General features: G+C 35.0%; 1 protein-coding gene across 7 annotated transcripts in view; it reads left to right on the forward strand.

Annotated features, from left to right (window-relative positions):
- The window catches only part of LOC127862673 (ferric-chelate reductase 1-like), a 62,525-nt gene that overhangs the window by 4,989 nt on the left and 35,036 nt on the right, over window positions 1–22,500 (forward strand). Inside the window, exon 1 of one of the 7 annotated variants that reach the window (XM_052401905.1) lies at window positions 1,568–1,588. The exons of 1 other annotated variant lie outside the window; for it this stretch is intronic. The gene's annotated coding sequence lies outside the window, so the exon portion shown is untranslated. Of the gene's footprint in view, window positions 1–1,567; window positions 1,944–8,055; window positions 8,135–15,567; window positions 15,611–15,825; window positions 15,868–22,500 lie in introns of those variants that run through there. 5 more of the 7 variants (XM_052401901.1, XM_052401898.1, XM_052401902.1 and 2 more) reach the window with 5 other exon arrangements.

The raw sequence follows: 22,500 nt of genomic DNA on the forward strand, positions 1-22,500 counted from the left end.
AAATTATTTTTATTGACAGCTGGAAATATCAATATTGGCCACTTGCTGAGAAATTCATGCCATACAGTAGCTTGTAGACCGAGTTTTCAGATTGAATGACAAGACTTAGAGTTGAGACTTATGCATGTATTAGAAAACAGGGTACTTGCGGATTATCTGATGTCCACGGGACTTCCACCACTTGTAAACTGTACGTATGACTGCCTTTGTTCGATGTAATTTATGTCCGGACGTCCACTAACTGAAGTGCTGATCAACCACAAATAACATGGGTTTATGTTCTAGTTTGATATCAATGATCATTACCTGGGTGTATGTTCTACTTTGATGCCAATGATCATTACCTGGGTTTATGTTCTACTTTGATATCAATGATCGTTACCTGGGTTTTTGTTCTACTTTGATATAAATGATCATTACCTGGGTTTATGTTCTACTTTGATATCAATGATCATGACCAGGGTTTATGTTCTACTTTGATACCAATGATCATTACCTGGGTTTATATCAATATTCTCTTAAATGATTAATTTTGTTCTATGCTTACAACAAATATTTGTCATTAAGGATCAGAAAAGGGAAGAAGTCAGATCTTTTTTAATTTTGATTAACTAACATGTCATGTTTTTATTATATTAAAAAAATCTATTATTTACTGTCAGTAGGTACTGAATCTAACAGAAGCTATAAACATTAGGTAAACATCATGTCTTGACAAAATTCTGATTCATTATAGGTGAGAAAAAGAGAGTTTAAATCTTACCTATTTTATGGTAGGCATTTATTTTCTTCTTATCAGATTTCAACTGGCTTTTCTGTCACAGCAATTTCATTACTGTTTTATGACTAAACTTTCGCAATCATGGTTTTAAACATGCAAAATTAAAGCTGCATTGTTACTTGGTTTAGGTGATTAATCATTTATGGGTGTTCTGTATGTAGAAGGGTGACATATAAGCAGCATTTATAAATCCTTATTATGGTTGGGATTTTTTATCTAATTTACAGGTTGGGGGCTCATTTACTATATTGAAACAAAGAAACAAACGTAGGCTTTAAATGATAGAAAAACACTATAATAACATTATGGTCTGTATGCATGTTGCCTGAGTGGTCAATGATGGTCACATTTTACAGGTAAAGATAAAAAGCCACTGGAATAAGAAACATATTAAACAAAAACTGATTTATATTTTCCCAGTATGAAGCATGGCATGCATTTAATAAGGCTATGGTAAGGTTTAAAATTGACTGAGTATTAAAAAGACCCCTTATGAAATTAAGGCACTCCTTTTAATACTTTCTTAAGTAACAGGCTTTTAAACCTAAATTTTGCAATTGTCAATACTGCTTCAAATTGGACGCATAATATCTTGCTTATTTTACTGCAGTGCACAAAGCAAACAAAGTAAAATAAACCTGCAATCTTAAAAGCATTCATTACCTTAATACCTGAACAGAAAGGTATAGTTTATCATTTGATAAAAAAAGGACTTGTCATTTGATAAATATCTATTGAATCCAGATTGATTTGACTATTAGGTAATGACAATGTGCTTTATTGAGAGACCAACCTTTGAATGCCTTGGTATGTACTTGTTCATAACAAATAAACAAGTAGGCGAAGTGTATATAAATGCACCGGCTATGCATGAGCGCCCTCATCTCAGTAGACACTGTTACCTGTGATCAAGGAAAAGTCTCGCTAGCCATATACAGGTGTGTCAAGTTAAATGTCGGCTAACTAATGTATGTAACTAACTCCTACTTCAGTTAAATATGCAGAGCTTGGGTTTTATTTCTCACTTGATGGATTTCCTACTGTTTTGAAGCCTGTTGCACTTGGCAGTCTGTGGTCATTGGGGATGGGGCGGTGATAAGTGGTGTGCACTTTCGTTTGGATTTAAATGTTTCACGTACAATTGGATTTTGCGTACATGCAGGTATGATGATAGCTTTTTTTGCCAATGTGTCAGTTGAAAATAAATTAAAATGACTAACCAACATTTTAAAGTTATAACTTAATGGCAGCCATTGGTTGTAATTGTATGAATTTATTTTGTTTTGTAGAAATACTAACATACATGTAATTTAATTATTGAGAGGTCTATATTCAATATTGTGTTTGTGTCTTTTAAAGTTTCTTAAGACTTTCCGCACATAAGGCTGCATTATGTGAGGGCCTGTGTGTCCCAGCACTCCTTCACAATTAGATTACCAGACTCACAAAAGTGGGCGCATTTTTTTATAACTGAATTTTCCAGCTTTTTTTCGGCGTAAGCTGTATTAAGCCAGCTTTTCACCCTGACTTGACCTTTGTAAGTGTCCAATAATATTCAAATAAAATTTCCCGCGGCTAGGTACGAATGAATACACTTCATTTATTCCATTGGCTGATTTGAGTTTAACACCAGAACATTGGAAACATATCCGCGTCTTTGTAACACTGTTTTACTGCATGAAACAATTTTATCTCTAATGAAAAGGCTCAATAGGTAGAACAGTTTTACAATCAATTTTCGACATAAATACAGTTTGTGCGTTCACCTTTTATTTTCAGAGAATTACCAGCGCAAAAGCGTTTATACTAAAGGCTATATTCTCATATTTAGTACTAATTACTTGCATTGCATTTCAACCCGCGAGGTTTCGGGTCAATTCGCGGCCAGTGTGTGAAAGTCAGAGTTTATATACAGTTCATCACCGGAGTTTGCAGAAGGGGTTGCGATCTTTTCATTTAAGGAAAAAATTGGAATCTATGCTATTTTTGTCTGATGGAGTAAATAGTTCGTTTAGTCGCTTTGTCGATATATCAATATTTTAGGCACAGCTGTTGCCTTGGTCCTGTACAGTTGGCGTAAACAAGCCGTCGTTTCAGCAGCAGAATTGTTACCTAACTTTAATGCATTGCATTCCAATCCGCAAGGTATCAAGGTCAGTTTGCGGTCAGTTGCAGAAATCTTTATATAAACGCCGTCTCGTAAACTTTGTGCACTTGAAGTCTGTTTTGATCAGAAAGATACTAAATAAAGATATTCGGCGATATTATTGTGGTATGTCAATCATCGATTTTTAATATGTTTTCAACATTTGCATGATAAGGACCAATTTTGATAAAATCAATTAGAAATATTTATCCATTTAGACCAGTTTATTAAGCATGAGCACAATAATTCACTATACTATAATTCTGCAATTAAATTAAGATTCGAGTATTGCCGGCTGACCTATATAATGCACTCGTTTATTTTCATGTTTCTTGTGTTTTTCTATTCTGTAAATATAGATATCTGAGTAATAATATCACATAAAGCCAAATAAGCCACGAAATCTGGCGCAACACCCCGTAATTGATTTGCTTGTGATGTAGCTAAGAACTGTGCAGAAAAAAGGCATCCGCTACTTTTTATCTCATAGAGATAACTTTTGATCGTTCATAAACATCGACCACAATCAACGCCGTATATCTTTTTTAAAGATATTTCTTGTTAGTTGTCACTGAAAGATATTAAATATTGGTGTGGTCTTCTGCTGTATGTGTGTGTGGGGGGGGGGGGGGTGGGTGCAGGAGAAACTCCACTTGTTTTGTATGGTGACCATCAACCAAGCTCCCATACGTTCTGAAAACGGATTGAACCTGGGTCACCTACTGGGGAGAAGCCTATGTACCAATAACTGCGCTATAACTGGACAGCTATTATACTAGTATATTATTAATGAGTTCATTTTTCATGGCAGATATTTAAAAAATGTATTTTATTGTATATTTTTTTATCTTTTTATCAATAAATAAATATTGATAAATGAATCATTCACCATGTAAGGGCATAAAACCTCAGAAAGTGAAATGCTTACATCTGCAGTATGTAGATTAGTAATGTTGTAAATAACTTAAAACCAATTAGCATAATCCTGTCTTTATATCACTAAGAAGCATGAGAACACTGGTGTCTCCCAAAGTAGCCTATCACTCCTGTTTTGCTGTTGTTGTTAGTTTAATTTAGCGTGATGTACCTAACTTTTGAGTTTAATGTTTCGTATTTTTCATTTGCTTTCATCACTGTTCCACTGTTGCTGTTGAAGAAATTAGTATCTAGCCTAATATATGTCATCAGACTGCATGTTTTTGAAAGTTTGAGTTTGGACTTGAACATATTAAAAGCTTGTATTTATTTTTATTAAGGCAGCAATTTTTTTGCCCAACTGGGAAAAGTACCGGTACCTGCAGCCCTTTCAGTTGGTTTTTTTCTGACAGCAGTTGGGCAATTTTATTTATCTTCATTGGGAAAGTCTGTTTTGCGGTACTATAGAAGGAAATAATTTAATGATAGAATCAGACACAGTTGTCATTTCATACCAAACTTTATTTCATGATTTTGGGAATTTTGTTATTAAGCCAGCCTCTGGTTAATCTTACAATTTCCTTGACAAGTTTAAAAAATCATGATATAAAATGAAGAGTGTCAGATCTTTTTTTATCGCATGCTGTAAATACTGTAAGCCAAAAATTGTATTTATGTTAAAGAAATGACATAGAATACAAATTGTAGAATGTGATAATTAGTGTGCTTGTGACCCTTCCAGTCACAATTTGATGTTTATGAAACAATTATTATACCACATGTTTTGCAGAATTCAACAATGTGCATGAAATTATACATGTAGATAAGGATCCGACTTCATTGTGCATGGACCCAACTATTTTATTGAGGTGTCCATAGATAAGCAGCATCTGTATACACATATGTTTTCATGTGCAAATAATGAAGATTATTGCGTATAAACCGAATATGAGATTAAAGGGACTTGTTCACAGTTAAGCAAATATAATAATTGGAAAAAATGTTGTTGATTACAAAAATAAAAGTTCAATCTAGAAAAATGATTTAAAAAAAAAATGTTACAAAAATGTTTGATTAACATCAATATAAAAAAGGTTTGTAACGCTTCATTAATAATTTATAAAAACCATGTATTACCCACGTATCTATAGGGGTTTAAACTAATTTACAGATTCAAAAGCCTGGTAGTGGTTACGCAAGTAAGCTTTTGCTTCTACAAGTACCGGGTTTGATCCCCTGGGCGGGAACATTTGCTTAATTTTACGATTATTTTATAATTTCCTTTGTTACTTATCGGTAACGTATGTTAACAATTTCACATATTACAGTTTTTTTTGTACTAAATTAATTAAATATATAAAAAAAAATTATGATCTGTGAACAAGTCACTTTAAGGCAGCATGATAAAAATCTTATACAGTAGCACCAGCTGCTGCATTAACGGGTTGAATAGCAAGCTATGTTAATGCACAGATTCATTTCAGTAATAATTAGATCAATGCTCTGCTAAAAGGAGGCTTAATGCATGCATGTAAAGCGTCACCTCAGATTAGACTCTGCAGTCGCCAAAGGCTAATTAGGGACGACACTTTCAACCTTTACTTGTGTTTTTCTTTGGGGAAGCTTCATTATGGAAGGATAAATAGGATAAAAATGGAAAGTTATGTTCCTGATTTGACTATCTTGGATGACACTTTAAGCACATGCATTAAATCCTGTTTTCCCAAAGCGAGGCTAATTTGTATTTGTTTATTACCTGGCGCCATGAAATACTAAATTAATACTATGCATACGTGTACAAATTTATGCAAGTTAGGAAAACCATTGCCTGTTCAGTATTTTAAGATAGTGCATAAATTTTAGTTTGTTTGTCATATTATGTCCCATTCCATTACATTTAACAATGTTTTGTAAATTAAACAAGGGCTGTTTGTAAAACATGCATGCCCCCCATATGGGCTCTCCGTTGTAGTGAGAGCCATTGTGTGAATATGTTTTTTGTCACTGTGACCTTGACCTTTGACCTAGTGACCTGAAAATCAATAGGGGTCATCTGCCAGTCATGATCAATGTACCTATGAAGTTTCATGATCCTAGCCATAAGCATTCTTGAGTTATCATCCGGTCACCATTTTACTATTTCGGGTCACCGTGACCTTGACCTTTGATCTAGTGACCTGAAAATCAATAGGGGTCATCTGCGAGTCATGATCATTCTACCTATCAAGTTTCATGATCCTAGGAATAAGCGTTCTTGAGTTATCATCCGGAAACCATTTTACTATTTTGGGTCATCATGACCTTGACCTTTGACCTAGTGACCTGAAAATCAATAGAAGTCATCTACGAGTCATGATCAATCTACCTATCAAGTTTCATGATCCTAGGCCTAAGCGTTCTTGAGTTATCATCTGGAAACCATTTTACTATTTCGGGTCACTGTGACCTTGACCTTTGACCTAGTGACCTCAAAATCAATAGGGGTCATCTGCGAGTCCTGATCAATCTACCTATCAAGTTTCATGATCCTAGGCCTAAGCGTTCTTGAGTTATCATCCGGAAACCATTTTACTATTTCGGGTCACTGTGACCTTGACCTTTGACCTAGTGACCTGAAAATCAATAGGGGTCATCTGCGAGTCATGATCAATCTACCTATCAAGTTTCATGATCCTAGGCCTAAGCGTTCTTGAGTTATCATCCGGAAACCATTTTACTATTTCGGGTCACCGTGACCTTGACCTTTGACCTAGTGACCTCAAAATCAATAGGGGTCATCTGCGAGTCATGATCAATGTACCTATGCAGTTTCATGATCCTAGGCCCAAGCGTTCTTGAGTTATCGTCTGACAACCACCTGGTGGAAGGACACACCGACCGACAGACCGACATGAGCAAAGCAATATACCCCCTCTTCTTCGAAGGGGAGCATAAAAAAACAAAAACAACAATTAAACATTATTATGCTGCATGTTTCCAAGTAACTGGATTCTAACCTGCCAAGTAAAAAAAGCAGTTCTTGTGGAATTGATATCCAGTATGAAAGACTGATTATTATATTCTGCCAACAGCCTACAAATCATATACTTTATTTCTGATGATTGATTTCCACCATCCTCCCATGATCAGTTTCCTCCATCTCAGGGTTTTCCCTTCCTTTTATTTGAACAGGCCAAATAAAAATTTGAACCGGCCAAGCAAGGCACTCCTGCTAGGGGGGTCCGGGGGCATGCCCCCCCCCCCCCCGAAAAATTTTGAAAATCTAGACGCAAAATGGTGCATTTTGGGGGGGGGGGGTTGGACAGAAATTTTAGAGATGAAAATTACTTGTTTTTTTGTGTATCACTTATGGAATTTTTCTAATTTTTTAAAAAATTTGTGAGGGGAGTGCCAAATAATTATACTGTGCATAGTGTGCGATGAATTTTGAAACAAGTCAATAACACGTGTATTTGGCTAACACAGCATTGCAAACGTTATTCAACTAAAAGTATTGTTTGAATAATTTCTTTCATGCATTTTCATCGAGATTTTCATCAATACAAACCATTCTGACGTTTTGAAGGCGCTGTCACACTGAAAAAATCTCTCAGGGTTCGTTTCATTTTGAGAAAACCATGTGGTTACGATTTTTGTAGTTATTTGCGTACTCAAAATAATCAGCCAATGAGAAGCGCCGTTTTGTAGTTATTTGCGTACTCAAAATAATCAGCCAATGAGAAGCGCCGTTATAAATTATACTTGTTCGGTAAAACGTACACACGGAAGTATAAAGAACATAAACAAAACGATGTTAAATCGATGTTTTCGCTTGTTTAATTTCGTGTTTTCTTAACTTTAACAATTACATCGATCAAAGTTGCAAAACCTCTCATTATTTTTTTTTGTTACCAGCATTTGAACCGGCCAGAAAATCGATTGAACCGGTCAATTTGGCCGGCGGCCGGTTCTTAGGGAAAACTCTGCATCTACCATCAGTCATCCCTTTTGTTTGATCAGTATCTCACTATCAACATCCACTGACACACTCTGGCATATCAATAAGCCTATCTCCCAGTGCAATAATCTGCCCCCCACCCCTCCTCCTCAAGACCTATTTACTTATCATTACAGGCTAGGCATTCTTATTTGCCTACTGGTTGTTTACAATAAGAAATCCCCCTCCCCACTTTTGCGGCTCTTGACTCTCTAGTAACTTAAAGATTACATGCCACATAGGATTGAGTCCAGAATTGTATGTGTTGCATAGATTATTCATACAGGACTTTACTGTAGCAGAATTTTCGCAACATGTGAGTAATGTGTTGGAATATTTTTTATTTAACTTAATATGTTTCATAATGAACATGAGATACATGAATGTAGGTATATTTATGCAGATACACAGTTTCATATATATTTTGATATTGCGAAGGTATAATATTAAATTAAATTTAAACTGCATGGAAATAATTCTGAACTTTAGATTGCATTATGTGATCTTTCATTTGTTGTACCTATACATGGAGCCTGGTCTGACCAAGCATTGGCATATTAATGGAAAATTACTTCCTTCAATTTGTATGTGGGTATAAATGCGACATCACACAATTTTATCAAAACATTTTGAAATTTTGCATGTTGCTTCACCTTAAAAGTATTGGAATGTTAAGATTATTTGTGATATAAAAAAATCCTTAAAGATACAAAGTATTTTTATTAACAATTGAATATATATTTTTTCCTTCAATTCATATTGAGGAACTTCAGTTTTTGTGCTCATGGTGAGATATTGTAATGTACAGTGGCGTGTATGGTGGTGGGCATCTACTTTGAGTTGGTTATCAAACTAGAGGCTGCATTCTTCCATCCAATCTTTTTGAAACTTGCTCAGTATACATTTTGTATTTATCTAGAAAATATCTAGGCAAAGTCAGGATCTGGTTCATGTGTGATTTGGGACTCAATCTTGATGAAACTAGGTCAGAACATGTATCTTGACAATATCAAGGCCGAGTTGGAATCTTGGCAACAGGGCTCGCGCTAGGGGGCGACGTGAGCGACTAAGTCGCTTTCTTACGCCAAACGTTGCCTAAAATTTAAGAAATTGTAGATAAAAAGCTACTGCCAGTCTCCCTCTAATCGGAATTTGTTTACATCCGGTTTTCTCGATTTCAAAGTCTGACTCAATTTTCCAATACACACTGTCGAAGCCCGGAGCGTGTCGCAATTGAGCGACAGGTAATTGAGGTAAACCCCGCCCCGATTCTCCAAACCTTCGAACTTATCTAATCGGCGATCGATATTGGTCAAGTCAGCATTCAAGTCACATGGTAGCTGGCCAATCAACATTGAGTTCGCTCACACATAATATTGGGTCATTCATGCGCAGACACTGTATACTTAGAAATACACAGTTGATATTGTCGTCTGCCAACACTATAGCGGCCGATGGCAAATGTCGTATTTAAAGATAAACAAATAAAAAGGAGCCTAACAATAAAAAAATTATTTCTAAGTTGATCACTTTACATTTTTACTGACTATAGATCTGAACCCCTGTGAAATGTTGTTCTGCAGTTCATGAATAATTCGTGAACTGTTCATGAACTGTTCATGAACTGAGTTCATGAATTGTTCACGAATAGTCAGTGAACAAAAAATGAGCCACGTCTGTGAAATGTTCTTGAAATTTTAGTTCATGAACTATTCATGAGCACTCAAAATGGCATGAAGTGTTCATGAAATATTCTTGAAACCTAATGGCATGAAGTGTTCATGAACTATTCTTGAACCCTGATGGCATGAAGTGTTCATTAACTATTCTTGAACCATTATGGCATGAAATGTTCATGAACTATTCATGAACACTAATGACATGAAGTGTTATTGAACAGTTCATGAACAACACAATTCTTGAAAAATTCTTCAGGGTTTTGCTGTTCATGAACAGTTCATGAACATTTATCTTCTATTTTTCAATGGTTCATTTTCTGTTTACGGACTGTCTGTGAATAGTTCATGAACCATAGTTCTTCAAGAGTTCATGAACTGAGGTGGCATGAAGTGTTCATGAACTATTCATGAACAAGAATTTGTCAATGTATGCAAAGGTGATCATAAGTGTTACCAAAGCTCAACAAACAGGTCAGGGTAAGAAGAAACAAGTCTTGTATTAGCACTTAATATATTGATAGCAACATATAACAATAATTTAAATATAACACTAATAACTGAGATACAAGTGGTTTGATAATACTCTTTAAATTTCATAATACAACTTTGCACTATATGATCATGAATAATTCATGTATTGAAAAGATTATGAATAGTCTCATTTTCAGTTTAAGAATCATTTACTAATCAATGGTTTCCCTGAAATGGTTACACTTACAGTGCCAAAGAACTTGAAATGGAACCAATGGCTGATCAGTTCAGCCGGTAATTTATTAAAGACTTACATTTTCAAATATAACATAAACCATGTGCCTTCCGTTTCAACTTCCTGTGCACACAATATTCTTCCTTTGTAAAAACAGCAATGCAATGTACATGTTTGAGTTCTTGATATCTTCTTAAACTGTTCTTGAAATAAGATGTCCTTAAAACGTTCTTAAACTTGTCTTTTAAGTCTTCCAAGAACAATGACAGATCCTTTTAAGAACATAGTGGATTCTTAAAAAGTCCATCATATGTTCAAAAACATTGTGTAGACCTGTTTAAGAACATCAGAAGGAAACATGTTGTTCAAAAAAGTTCTTAAAGTGTTCAAGAATAGTTTAAGAATAATTCAAGAACAGGAAAGTTCCTTAAAAAGTTATTGAACTGTTCCTGAAGGCAGTGCTTGAACAGTTCTTGTACAAATGTTCTTAAAATTCTGTAAAACAGGTCAAGAACTCTTACTTACAGTGGTGAAAATACTATACATATTCATACTAACTTCACAGGTTTCACAAATCTACAAGATGAGTATGCTAGACATTTCAATATTACTTTCAAAAATATTTATGAAACATCTAGCACAAAGGAATTCATGAATTATTCATGATGGATCCTCAAAGTCTGTCTCAGATAAGTCATCAGAAATAATTGTTCATGAAATGTTCATTACTAAGTATTTATGGTTAGATGAAGAACTGTTCATGAACTTTGAAGTGTTCAACACTTAAAATTCATAAACTGTTCATGAACGTGTCTTAAGAACAATTCATGTCCAAAAGTTCATGAACCAAGATCAGGAACTTTTTGAGAACGGTGAATAACATTTCGATAAGGAATTAACAAAAGGATGATAATTAAATAATTAGATCTATGTCGATGATGTTACACCTTTCTGCCGATTATCGTTTGAAATTAAAAGGTGATAATTAAGTTGTTTTTACCCACAAACTATGCTATTGTAAAGCAATATGTCAATTAAATTGTATATTAATTACGTATTTGCTAGGTTTCCGATTTTCATTTTTTTGCTGTCAAACAATATGCACAATTTGTTTCATGTGCGTAATGCGTACAATTTTTCGGACTGTCGTTTTCAGATACATTATTTTTTCGTTGATTATTATTTAATTTTGAAGTTCTTTAAAGAAGAAATAGAATGAAGAATACAGATGGATTGATGCGGACGGTGTGGTTTATCATATTTCGAATTGTATTCACATGAAAGTGCAATTGGAAAGACTTTAAAAAATAACAAATAATTATTAAGAAAGCATATGTTAAATGTCATATTTCAAACATTAATATTTATCTGGTCTGACAGTTTTATTAAGCTTATGTTATCTACTGCTTCATAAACATATTATCTTTGAAATACTTTTGTCCGTATAATATGATGTTTACATCAAAATGGATTGAATATAGAGCTAGTAAAATTTTAGTTATTTATCTGTCGTGTCTATTATTACTTGGTTAATTAGAACTGCTGGAAAAATTGAAATACACTAAAGAAATATAATTATGTGTACTACAGTGGCATACTTCTATAATGTGATACACATATATGTGTGTTGTAACGCCCTACATGCAAACCCTTGTGTCCGAGTCTCTCCACTTCTCCCTAGAGTCTCCTCACTAATCTCCCTAAATCAGTGTCCAGGGAGAAGTCACTTCTCCCTAAAATTTGAGCCCAGCATGAGCCCTGGGCAACTTGCATACAAAGCATGTGGTCATAACTTAAGAAAACTTGTTTAGCGCTATACTGGCAACATTTATGTCTCCATCTTAAGAAAACTGGGTTACTTTGTTAATCGTAACAACATTCTATGCCAAATTGGAATCTGGTTCAGATGTGTCCAAAAACAAATTTGACGTGTTTAGTTTCGTTTTGAAATCAGGTGAAGGCTTAAAGGCCATCATGGCCCTCTTGTGTCTGACAGGGCCTCAGGAACAGATTATTTGGATATGAAATCAAACAAAAAATCAAGTAACTGATTAAAATCTTATGTTACATGTTTGTGTTAGCTTGCAGTGGAATAGTTTTGTAATTGACATGCCATACACGTCATGTTTTCAATTGGCTTGTCAAACCAGCTATTATTTGCATGAACAGTTATTACCCTAAGTCCCCTGCATAAAGACTTCTTTATTCTTTCTTTTTATTTCTAACAATAGTTAACATACATGTACCTTTTGTGTGCATAAAACTGTATTTCAATCATTTCGTTCCTCCAGAATATGAAAATTTAATGGTATAACTTTTTTCGTTAGAAAAAGTATTGTGTTTCTATTATTGAATATTTAAGTGGTCAGTATTTGCTAAATTAGATTTAATAGACTTTATTTTATGCAATGGCCATTCAAAAAAATCTATTTAAATTGAAAGGTATGTCATCTTTGGCAATAATTTTGTCAATAACAAGTGTCCTTGAACACACTTGACATCCTTGAACAAACTAGTGACCTGTTAAGACTCTTTGGAGAACTTTTAGGTAAACATTTTTTGTCATACTAAATAGAAACTGTTTCATACCAAAAGATCTATAATTTCCTGTTCACAGAAACTTCACATTAAATTTTGTGCTACTAGACCAACACCTTTGAAGCACAATGGAAACAATTACTACTTTTATTGAAAATTTTCAGCAGCAAACCAGTTTCAGTAAAAAACTGGAATATGTGACTTTGTTTCAGGTCAGAAAATAAAGCATGAATGTATACATTAGCAGTCACTGATAGAATGTTGGTTATATAATGATATAATATAATTTATATTTTGCTCATACATTGTTGTAAATTTAACAACAAAGTGTCAATGTGGAAAATAGGAAATGTGTGTAAAATGGGTCATTAATGAATTATCAAAAATGAAAACACCATTTATTCAGAAGGTTCTTTTTCATTTTAATACCATTTACTTGTAGTACCTGAGGACCTCTGAACATCACCACAATCTTTGTCAGTCTTGGTTTTTAGATTGTTGATGGAAATCAACAAAATTTATTAGTCATGCAATTGGAGGAACTACTTTTTTACTGTATCTAAGGCTACTATTCAGTAAATCCACATGCTAGTGCACCTAGCTGAGTTGTGGTAAATTGTACTTCGTATGTTCTGTTTTAATTCATATGTTCATTGGTAAATTGTACAGTCTGATATATTTTTAACCAGGTTTTCGGAAGGAAAAAACTGGTTATTAGATTGGCGAATGTCAGCGGGCTGGGGGGCTGGCGGGCGGGCAGAACAAGCTTGTCCGGGCCATAACTTTGTCGTTCATTGTGAAATTTAAATATTATTTGGCACATTTGTTCACCATCATTAGATGGTGTGTCGCGCAAAAGAATTACGTTGATATCTCCAAGGTCAAGGTCACAATTTGAGTTCAAAGGTAAAAAATGGCCATAAATGAGCTTGTCCAGGCCATAACTATGTCATTCATTGTGAGATTTCAATATCATTTGGCACATTTGTTTACCATCATTGGATGGTGTGTTGTGGGCAAGAATTACGTCGATATCTCCAAGGTCAAGGTCACAATTTGAGTTCAAATGTAAAAAATGGCCATAAATGATCGAGCTTGTCCAGGCCATAACTATGTCATTCATTGTGAGATTTTAAAATAATTTGGCACATTTGTTTACCATCATTGGACGGTGTGTCACGCAATAGAATTACGTCAATTTCTCCAAGGTCAAGGTCGCCACAACTAAAAATAGATTGATTTAAAAAAAAGGGGGGTTACAAACTATGAACAATCCGCAACAATACACATTTTGATTTTGAGTTGTCTCTCTTTATCAGCCTTTTTTTCAAATTGAAATCAAAGTTACCATGAGTAAAAATAGATTGAATTTTACACAAGGGGGGTAATAATGCACATTTTGAATTGTCTCCCTTTATCAGACTTTTTTTTTCAAATTGAAAACCTGGTTTTGTGACAATTTTGCTCTTGTTTAATATTTTCAATTTAGCAAAATACCAGAGGATAAAAACAATTTGTTGTATAAGTGTTGGTTTTGAAATATCTTTACAGTCTTTCTATGCTGTCAGCATTTTGATTGCTCAAAGACATACAATTATGTTCAATTATTAATCGGTATTAAGCATTTTAGAATGCACTGCAAAACTCTTGTTACACTGGTCAATTAGAACTATTCTTCAACAATGAGTGTAGTAGTGGGAAAACAGGGCATAGTGGATGTGCATTTATTGTTGTCCATGATTGTCGTCTGCACAGACTTATAACCTTGGACTGCACTTTCATCTTAAACTGGATTTTTTCTAAGTAAGATTTATTTAAAAAGATCAATAAAAGCGGAACTCGTTATACCTTGTTAGCCTGTTTGGACTGAAAGGCTGATTTGGGACAGCACTTTACACACATGCATTAAACCTCCTTTTCCAAGAGCTGGGCTCAATTAAAACCAAACTGCATACTTGGCTTGTGTAAGTGTGAAGGAAGGAAGCTACCAACCAAGTGGCTGCATGAACTCTTTGCCATGCCTTTGGGTGTAGTATCATCACATAGGAATGCTGGAGTCATCCCAGATTGCCTCTGAAGACACTCAATCCCAGGCGCGTAGCTAAGGTGAAGCAGATATCTCAATGTGTGTATACTAAATATAGCTGTTATGCTTAACATGGGGTACAATTCTTAAATATAAAAGTTATAAATATAAAGAGTAAACCTCTGAGACTGCATGATGTTCTTGGCTGTTAAGAGAGACATCCAAGTAAGTGATCAGGTCAGCAGATTTGTTCTAAAATCCTAACCTCTGCCAATCAAATTTTAAGGTCACTGCTTTCATAAACGATTTGTTTCAATTTTTAAGTCTTTAACTTTATTCTTAAACTTACTTTGGTAAAGGTGACTGTCTATATCAACACCAATGTAGAAATTGTAATGTGCTATTAAAACTGGATAGAATGCAATATGCCATGCAGACTCTGGTAAACTTTGGTTCTTCAAATTCAAGCTCGATCTATGAAAACAAGGCTTAATGCATTGTGAAAAGTGTCATCCCAGATTAGTATGTGCAGTCTGCACAGGCTAAACAGGGTTGACACTCTTTGCGATTATGGAATTTTTGGTGTGAAGGAAGTCTATTCTTAGTGAAAAACCAATTCAGGCAGTAAGTGTCATTCCTGATTTGCCTTTGTTTACTGCACAGGCTTATCGGGGATGAAACTTAACGCACATGCATAAGGCCCAATTTCACAGAGCGCGCCTCAAATGCTGAAGGCACACTGGCTATGCCCCTGCTCTGCAGATGTCAGACTCTAGACAATCACTGAAGATAATTTCAGCAGCTTCCAGATATGTCTACCTGTGATGAACCTACAAGTTTGAAGTCAGTTGTTTTTGTCATGAAACTGAATCTGGGCTAACAAGGAGTTAATTAACTGAGCGCAGAACAAGTGGAATGTTTTGTGAATCTTTTAATATAATGTTTGTTTTTGTGATTTATGCTATATATTTTTGAAGCAAGGAAAATCTGCTTGAGATTTTGAAACGTTTATAAAGATTAAGTTTTGTGTGTGTGTATGAATTTAAAAAGGAAACTTGGAAATATCTCATCCTTGATAGTTGCTGTGCCTGTTGCATGTGGTAAAGTGTTTTTAGCATCAGATTGTTGTTTTTAGAATATTTCAAGGGTTGGATGATGTATATTCTATACTGATAAAACTGTTCCTTATAACTTCATTTGAATGAACTGTTTGTCAATACTTCATTCAAATCAATAATTTCTCAAAACTACATTTGATTCAACCGATTTCAAAACTGTATTTGATTCAACCGATTTCAAAACTGCATTTGAATAAACAGTTTCTCAAAATTAAAACAATATTCTACGTATATTTGAACTGCAATCTTCATTCAATTGTCAATACATACACAATATTCACATGAGCCTTTCGATCAAATTGACCTATTAAGTGTCAGGCTAACTGTCATGAATTATTCAGACACTGTGACAAGAAGAAACAAAATGCTTATCTAACGGTTTGATGATTACAAGCAATGATCAATGAGGAAGAAATGCGTTAAGTTAACTGAAGCATTACTGATATGTAATATTTGTTAGAAACAATACAAGTTGTAGACTTACATACAAATAAATGTAAATTTTGTGTAATGCTTGTTGGGTGTTTCTCGGATGTAAATGCTTTAGGAATGTAGTTTCAAGTGTTCAATTTAAAGCTCACCTGAGCACCAGGTACTCATTATAGCTTTTGGAATTGCCTTTTGTCTGTAGTGGGTCCTCTGTTGTGCTGTGTCAAGTCATTTGCCTTGTTAACACTCTAGAGGCCACATTTATTGTCTGATCTGCATTAAACTTGGTAAGAACATTTTTTCTAATGAATGGTTGGTGGAGTTCGAAAAATGGTTATTGTTTGTTGAAAAATATTAGGCTGCCAGGAGGGCATTTCTCCTTAAACTGCTACAGTAAAACTTTGATTACACTCTAGAAGTCACATAATTATTTAGTCAAATCTTCATGAAACTTTTTCTGAACATTTTGTTCTAAGTACATCTGGGCTGAGTTCGAATATTGTTCCCATATGTTAAAAAACATGGCCTTTAGGGTTCTGCCAGGGGGCTAAGCATTTTAAAAACAAATCAAAGGGAAGTTAATAAATAAGCTTTAAAGGGAGATAATGATCTGTACCTGCCAAATGATAATTTCATCACAAACAATTCTATTAAAGCGGCAATTGTCGTCCCTGGACTGCACAGGCAAAAATCTGGGACAACACTTTATGCACATGCATTAAGTCCCATTATCCTAAAGCAGTGGCATTTCTGTTTTGCAGCCTCCTTCTTCCAGATGCTCAGCTCATTTTGCAGGCAATTGGAGCTAGGGTCAATGTTTGGGTTCAATAAGAATGTGATAGACATGTTTACAACCTGTCATGGTTTGCAGGGTAGGATTGATCAATAAGGTGCATTGTGTAACTGCCATAAAACCACAGACTGATTTGAATGATTCATTATTGGTTTAAATTGGGCAAGTCTCAATAATTGGTGCACATTTATTCAACTAATGTTTGTGTTTACTGCAATTAATAAAAAATTGTATCGAGGGGGGGGGGTGGGGAAAAACTGAACCTTTTGTGGCTTTATCATTGATATTTTGTTTAGTAACTGCTCTGAAAGGAGCTTTTATCAGGCACAATATTTGTATTATTATATTAAACTCATTGTTTATAGATCTTATGCTGAAATTTTGCAATATGAATCAGGTTAATGCAAGGAAAGACTTATTGACTAATAATTTGCATTTGTATATTGCAAAATTTGTGTATGATTAAAGTAAACAAATGCCTTTGTGTCCATCTTGTCTATAAAATAATGCTGTCACCTTTTCAAAATTAAAAAAGAAGACTTTTTTGTTGAGTATACATGTATCTCATTACAATAAAAATCAATATACATGTACCCATCTATGAGGATTTACTCTTACTTTCCTCCTTTCAATCCCAAACTTATTGTACAAATATTTATTTATTTTGCTGGATATATATTTATATACAAATTAAGAGTTTATTTGAAGTCTGTAGAGGGTAGGGCATTTTCCTTCCCTGAGGTGGTTCTTACATGCCTGATAATCTGTTTCTGATTATTCTTTTATCCAAATTTAATTCTTGTTGCCATGGTAACCAAGGTGAATATGCCAAACAGGTGTCCTGTCAGGAACCATCACCTGGGGGCTAGCATGCAGTCTGCTGAGATTGAGATCTTAACTAGTGGCGCTAACTGAAGACAGACAATGTTATCAAGACTTCTAGGAAGTGTGTACTTATTATTGAAATAGAGAGGGGCAAATGATAATTGAAAACAATAATTTTGAGTTGTCTGCATGGCATTTTACTAAAAATGCTCCAGGTTTTCTCACAAGGCTCAGTCATGCATATATGAATGTTCTTTTTTAGGCATTTGTATTCTTCAACAAAAAGAGCAATGTCATTATCAAAAACAAACAGATATCTATTATTGTTCACTGAAAAAAATGAAGGACACATACTGTGCATTGGCTTTTCTCTTTTTTAGCTCAATTGGGAAATGTACCAGTACCGAACTAGTTGGGAAAAATTAGTGCGAAAAATCTTTTAATTGGAAAAATTTGTGTCATGTATTGTTGGCTTGAATTGTTCAGTTGCAGTGCCCATTTTATTCAGTCACTTGCAGAAAATACGTTTTTGCACGGACTCTAGATGAGACGGATATGAAACGGGACCGAATCTGCAAATAGCTTGTTAATACTTTGTCACGTGACCGGTAGCCATCGATTAGCTTACATCAAAGCGCTGAGGTTATACATTTTGATGTACCCATGCACGCTTTTTTAAAAACATACTTTCATTTCTCTGCCGATTTTGACAAATTATATATCATTAAAAAGCCTACGTTACGTAGTTTTCAGATATATAATTATATATTACGTTTTTCTTCTGATTTGGGCAGCCGGGCGATATTTGGTAGATGGTTTCCGGATGATAACTCAAGAACGCTTTGGCCCAGGATCATGAAACTTCATAGGTACATCGATCATGACTGGCAAATGACCCCTATTGATTTTCAGGTCACTAGGACAAAGGTCAAGGTCACTGACTCTAAACAGTAAAATGGTTTCCGGATGATAACTCAAGAATGCTTATGCCTAGAATCATGAAACTTCATAGGTACATCAATCATGACTAGCAAATGACCCCTATTGATTTTCAGGTCACTAGGTCAAAGGTCAAGGTCACAGTGACTGAAAACAGTAAAATGGTTTCCGGATGATAACTCAAGAATGCTTACGCCTAGGATCATGAAACTTCATAGGTACATTAATCATGACTGGCAGATGACCCCTATTGATTTTCAGGTCACTAGGTCAAAGGTCAAGGTCACAGTGACTCGAAACAGTAAAATGGTTTCCGATAATAAATCAAGAATGCTTACACCTAGGATCATGAAACTTCATAGGAACATTGATCATGACTGGCAGATGACCCCTATTGATTTTCAGGTCACTTGGTCAAAGGTCAAGGTCACAGTGACTTGAAACAGTAAAATGGTTTCCTGATGATAACTCAAGAATAATTAGGCCTGGGATCATGAAACTTCATAGGTACATTGATAATGACTGGCAGATGACCCCTATTGATTTTCAGGTCACTAGGTCGAAGGTCAAGGTCACAGTGACAAAAAACGTATTCACACAATTGCTGACACTACAACTGACAGCCCATATGAGGGGCATGCATGTTTTACAAACAGCCCTTGTTTTGAAAGAGGAATTAATGAGCAACAAGATAAGGTATAAACCAATAAAATCGCAGTGTCCGAAAAATTACTCATTTTTCAGGTAGCCCACTGGGCTACCAATAAAAATATTTGGTAGCCCATACAATTTACCTACACAATGGTTAGAGGCAAGTTTTCATCTTTATTTTATTTATTCATTTACATACACATAATTGACCTTTCGACAGCGAGAGTGAAGCCACTTCCACTGATTTCAAGGGGGGACACTCTGCCGAAGTCCGTCATATAAATGGCTTCTCGAATCGGCCGCACAAGTGAACCAAAAAGGCCTCATGGTATACCAGAAAGGCCATACAATAGTTTTTATTATCAATAGTTATACTGAATATAATTATCATATCTATTAAATAGTCATAACTTTTTTATTTGTCTTACTTAAAAGCCGTTAATTTTATCATCAAAAGCGGCAAAATTATTGCCAATTGTTGCATACAGTATAAATTGTTCGTTAGTCACAATATTTTTCCTTGAGTAATAGATGTTTCAGTTTTGTAATTAAAAGCCGTTAATTTTGCAACCGATGGCAACATTGCAAATGTGCCACAGGTAAGTAAATTTATTATATACGAAGACGAAGAACGTTTTTTTGAAATTCGATATAACACCTATCTACAATGCGTTTGGTCAAAATGACCCAAAAGAATTGTTCTAATTGTATAACATAGTCAAAGTCGTCAAAAAAGTAACATACACAATATATTATTATATATTATTATTTCCTCCTAAACTATCTTCTGCAATGTTTAAAATATAAGAAGTTGAAAGAATTCTCATGTACAAAAAAAAACTCGTTTATATCAGACCGGGTTTCCATACTAAGGGTCATTCACGGTTTGCGGCATCTGTTTAGATAACAGATTAGTAGAAAGCCCACATATGGTGTAAAATGACACTTATTGGCCCCTATTGATAATTACTTGCGCATTTTAAAATAGTTTCTTACGATATAAAACTTTGCTACATTAAATTCGGAAGACTTAAACCATAAGAAATAAAAATGCTTTATTCTATGTGATATTATTAAAAATTATAACTGATTGTCTTTATTATTACGCATTTCATTAGCATTAAAAATAGATCTAGCAAAGTTTATAATGTCTTATTTATTAGCCGACTGCATTAGAATGTCAAATTTATATAACGTTGGCCACCTTTGGAAAAATGGTTTTAAATGTTTCTTTCTAATTTCTCTATATAGAGGAAAAACAAGTAAAAAGTGATACTTGTTTTTTATAACGTGTCCGTTGCAAAACTTACATTTTCTATTTTCGTGTAGTATCTTATTATAACGACCTCAGAACAAATGTAGAGGTGTTTTGCTTTCGAACGATTGCTTAATATGTTAAGATTAAGCTGTTCGTGTAGACGACCTCAAAGACGAATCCAACGTTTGAATTTTTCAAGATTAATACCCGGTTTAGGGAATGAAAAAAACGTAGTTCCATCTTTTAACCGTTCTGGATACCTTATGTCTGGATACCTTATGTTGCATCAAGTGCGCAAACTATCCAGTCAGCTCTCAGTATATTATTAGCAGACGACATATGTTGATGCTGATTGAATGATTAAAATACGCTGTTACTGTTTACAATCAACATAACCGAAGTGATGGGTGACTGATAAGATAATTGATAGCACTTTGTTATCGTATTATAATCAATACAAAGTGTACAAACACAAGGTCAACGTGTTTATTCGACGTATGTCTGTCAATAAACGGGGTTACCGCTCTTATAGATTTATAGTAGCCTGGCGGGCGTGAGCTGGAAAATTTCAGTAGCCAGATGAAAAAATTTGGTAACCCCCGGGCTCCGGGCAATGGATTTGTCGGACACTGTAATCGTATGATTAGTTTTTGCATAAAATTGAATTTACTACAGTAATGGTCAAATACTCGATTCAACTCCTGTCAATATACGCTTCGTGGTTTTTGGAAAAAAAATTTACAAAATTGTCTTGCTTTTTTGGAATTTTTCAGACATTTATTAAGAATTTACTCAATTGGGAATCTTTTACAGGTACTTTTGATCTTGGTGTTACAATGACCAACACTCTTAACCTTGACCTTCACTAAGAAGTGCCCAATTGCCCAAATGCAATTGCATAATTTAAAAGCTATACACAGGCATTTGACACAGAAGTCAGCAGAGGTGTTAGCGCATGGTCTTCTTCACTGCCATATTGACTTTTGCAATGGTTTATTCACCGATCTACCAGCTTACCAAATTCAAAAGCTTCAGCAGAATCAAAATCATACCGCAAGAGTGGTCCTGAATGCGTCATTTAATCAACTAAGTACTGAACTCTTGACACAACTCCACTGGCTTCCAGTAAAAGCTAGAACTAGAAATGGCGCGGCAGAGGCCGACGCGTATCCCCACGCCGAATGTTTGACCTAGGTGTGCCCCAGGGTTGGTAATGGGGCCATGCATAGCTGAGATTGACCGTATTGTCATAAGAGAAGTTCATCATCAATTAGAAGTGAATTGGTGTAGAAATGAAGAAGTTATAGTAAAAGGCAATTTTGGGTGGGTGTGACATATGTGGGCAGGGCGCCCCAGGGTTGGTAATGGGGCCATGCATAGTTGAGATTGACCGTATTGTCATAAGAGAGGTTCAGTATCAATTTGAAGTGAATCGGTGTAGAAATGAAGAAATTATAGTAAAAGGCAATTTTGGGTGGGTGTGGTCTATGTGGGCGGGGCGCCCCAGGGTTGGTAATGGGGCCATGCATAGTTGAGATTGACTGTATTGTCATAAGAGAAGTTCAATATCAATTTGAAGTGAATCGGTGTAGAAATGAAGAAATTATAGTAAAGGCAATTTTGGGTGGGTGTGGTCTATGTGGGCGGGGCCCCAGGGTTGGTTATGGGAACATGCATAGTTGAGATTGACCCTAATGTCATAAGAGAAGTTCAGTATCAA

The sequence above is a fragment of the Dreissena polymorpha genome, chromosome 16 (genome assembly GCF_020536995.1).
Source record: "Dreissena polymorpha isolate Duluth1 chromosome 16, UMN_Dpol_1.0, whole genome shotgun sequence".
In the NCBI taxonomy this organism is placed as follows: domain Eukaryota; kingdom Metazoa; phylum Mollusca; class Bivalvia; order Myida; family Dreissenidae; genus Dreissena; species Dreissena polymorpha.